Genomic DNA, 3,612 nt, shown 5'->3' on the forward strand with positions numbered 1-3,612 from the left:
CTAAAATGTAAGAAAAATTAAAGGTTATTAAAGACACAAAGATATTGTGCTATCTTGCTCTGAAAGTTTACAACAGTATATTCTTTTGCCAGGAAAGCCAAAACAGCAACTGAAAACTCCTTTTAAGTCATCAAAAGTTTTAGAAACCCCCCAAAAGTAACAACTGTAACAGTATTATTACATGTCAATAAAAATTTATGACTTTACATATATAAAAACAGACTTTCCTTTATTTGCAACAAATAGCATAGAGGTAGAATAGCTAAAAGCTTTCAGTTTTTATAGCCCTGTAGCTAAGAAACTCCTTTTTACAGGAGAAGGAATACTCAGGTTATTTAAATCAGACATTGTTTGTTTTTTTTTTTCCCATGCAAAACATGCATCATACAAGCAGATCAATTTCTGTTCAAATGTAGTAACAGCAAGTTTCGTATTTGATATCAGTTACAATACCAAAAGGTGGGAAATAAGTGGCTAGGTAGCAGCAGGTATACAGAAACAATGTGAACTTCAGACAAGATTCCAGTGTTAAAATTATAATGTACTGCCCTAAGAGCTAGCTTCATGCTTGTATACACCATATGAATAGGCAAGATGTACAAATGCCACAAATAACCTTTCCTGCTCTATCATACCCACTTCAGAGACATCACATATTACCAAATACTTCCATTAAAACCTTCTTTATCAACTTTCAAACATCACACAAGAAATGTGACAAACTAAAGACACCCTCAAGAAGAGTAAGATCTAAAAAAATCATGATCTATGAGGCAAGACTGAGATTTGGGTGTGCATATTCCAAAAAGAGGGCAACGAAGGTAGGGACATGACACCAGACTGCCAGTCATTGCTATAAGAGGAAAAGAATAAGTTACTTTCCATGCTGCTGCAGAAATGAAAAGTATTAATATATTTGAGAAAAATGAAATTTAGGCTAAATATTTGGGGAAAAAAGCCCTTTGCGGTCTTAAGGACAGTTAAGCACAGGAACATCCATCCCTGAATGTTTTAAAGAATCGAGTAGATGCCCATCAACATTAGGTATAGCTGATTGTCCCTTGGAGCAAGAAGAGGTATTAGTTGACCTAATCCATACAACTCACAACAGAATATGCTACTCATACCCACAAACGCATGGGCAAATGTCTGCTTGTTTAGTGCAGTAGTCTGGACTTGGATTGAATTTTAAGATGGTTTCAAGGAAAGGTATTATCTGGATTCTTACACATAAGGGGATTTCAAGCTTTTTCAACTTGTAAGTAAAGAATTAAAATAAAAATAACTTTTACTGCGATCAATGGCAAACTGCTTTGTTGCCTTAATCTAGACATGTAAAAGTCAAATAAGCCTTATAAAATGAATCTGCTGCTTGTCTTTACTGGGGCCAAATCTAAATGGTAGAAATGAGAAAGGCAACATGCAGGATAGACACTAAATATCAAAAGCAGCACTTATGTCTGTAAATCACAAAGTATTTATGATGTTTTGAATACATACAGAAGGTATGAGAAGAGAAATTGCAGCAGGCAATCACTGTAGACCACTAGAAAATGTATCAGAAACATCACCCCCAAATACTATATACTCACACATATTTTGAACAAATTGCACATATTTGATAGTAAGCAACTGCAGCAACAAATATCAACACTTGCATACACAAGAGGTTTGAAATACTAAGACGAAAACTTGCTGCAGAAAAAATAAATATAACTATGTGCCAAAGTGGACCAAAGTTCTGCTTTCTTAGTGAAGAACTGGCTGTGAACAAAAACACTTTAAATAACTATCAGTGGCTTCAGCTTAGCGCTCATACAGCGAAGCTCACAGGCCACGTCTGCATCGTCTGCATCGAGAAGTAATGCATCCCAAGAGAAGTGAATTTGTAAAACAAAAGAGTTGGTCTTGAGGGCCTAACACACATACTGTAACGCATTTCTAACTGGAGTTAGCTGTGAATAAAACACCTGATGCCTTGGACTGTTGCCCATTAGTGAGTGGAACATGTTTGGTACACTCCTGGAGAATCTCTTCCAGCCTACTTTGATCCAGAAGGAATCAAATTCACTCACACCAAGACTGCTCTGCAACACAAACTAAAGCATGCTGAAGTGGGGACACTTGGGAGACAGACTTCAAAAGCACACTCCCCATCCAAACTAACAAACTGATGTTTGTTAAACATTGATAAAACGAGCTGATACAGTAGTTTTAAGAAAAGAAAGACAAAGTAAAAAGTAAACAGTTAAAAAAAATACTCAAGTTTGACAAGTTGGAAAATCCTAAAACATATTGCAAGGTGTGGCAAATTGTAATTCCATGGGAAAAAAACGAGAGAAAAAAGTTACAAGACACCTTCAGAGACAATGACAACAAGCACACAAGCAAAAAAAAAAAAAAATCCCAAACCAACCAGACATTGTGATAGAAACAGCAGTCAAAAAGTACTCCTAGCTTTGGGGCAGGTAAGCAAAACAGATAAGCCAAAAATAAGATCCCATAAGAGCAGCTGCTCAAGGCATTCAAAAATCGCTGTGATGGCATGTGATACAGTAAGCATAAGATGGTACAAACTTCAGCATAAAAACCTTTTACAAAAGAAAAAAAGAGACCGAAGAGGTACCATATTACTCGAAAGATATGAAAAAGAATCTCGCCTTTTCTACACTGGTGCTACTTGATTTTTTAAATTTACTTAAGAGAAAAGGAATGGCAAGTAATATTTAATGAACACTGCTGTACTGGGTTTGCATGGCAAGGTTCTGGTAGCTGGGAAGATAAAGGGTTGGTTTCCGTGAGGATAGGCAAGAAGCTTCCTCTGAGTCCAACCCCGCCAATCCCAGCCAGCTCCAAGATGGACCTGCTGCTGTTCAAGGCCAAGCCCATCAGCAATGGTGGTAGTGCCTCTGGGATAATACATTTAAGGCAGGAGAACAAAATCCCAAACCTTGGCAACTGCAGATGAAGAGAGGAGTGAGAACATGTGAGAGAAGTAACTGTGCAGACACGAAGATCAATGAAGAAGGAGGGGAGGAGGTGCTCCAGGCACCGGAGCAGAGGTTCCCCTGCAGCCTGTGGTGCAGCCCATGGTGAGGCAGCTGTGCCCCTGCAGCCATGGAGGTAACGGGGGAGCAGAGATATATCTGAAGCCCAGATACCAGAGCAGGTGGATGCCCAAAGGAGGCTGTGACCCCATGGGAAGCCCACGCTGGTTCAGGCTACTGGCAGGACCAGTGGCCCCGCGGAGAGAGGAACCCAGGCGGGAGCAGGTTTGCTGGCAGGACTTGTGACCCTACAGGGGACCCACACTGGAGCACTCTGTGCCTGAAGGACTGCACCCTGTGGAAGGAACCCATGCTGGAGCAGTTCGTGAAGAACTGCAGCCTGTGGGAAGGATCCACGTTGGAGAAGTTGTGGAGGACTGTCTCCCGTGGGAGGGACCCCACACTGTAGCAGGGGAAGAGTGTGAGGAGTCCTCCCCTGAGGAGGAAGAAGCGGCAGAAATGACGTGTGATGGGCTGACCACAACTCCCATTCCAAAATGCCCTGTTCCACTGAGGGGGAGGAGGTGGAGAAATTGGGAGTGAAGTTAAGCCCGGGAAGAAGGGA

The sequence above is a fragment of the Pterocles gutturalis genome, unplaced genomic scaffold (assembly GCF_000699245.1).
Source record: "Pterocles gutturalis isolate BGI_N339 unplaced genomic scaffold, ASM69924v1 scaffold611, whole genome shotgun sequence".
NCBI classification, from domain to species: domain Eukaryota; kingdom Metazoa; phylum Chordata; class Aves; order Pterocliformes; family Pteroclidae; genus Pterocles; species Pterocles gutturalis.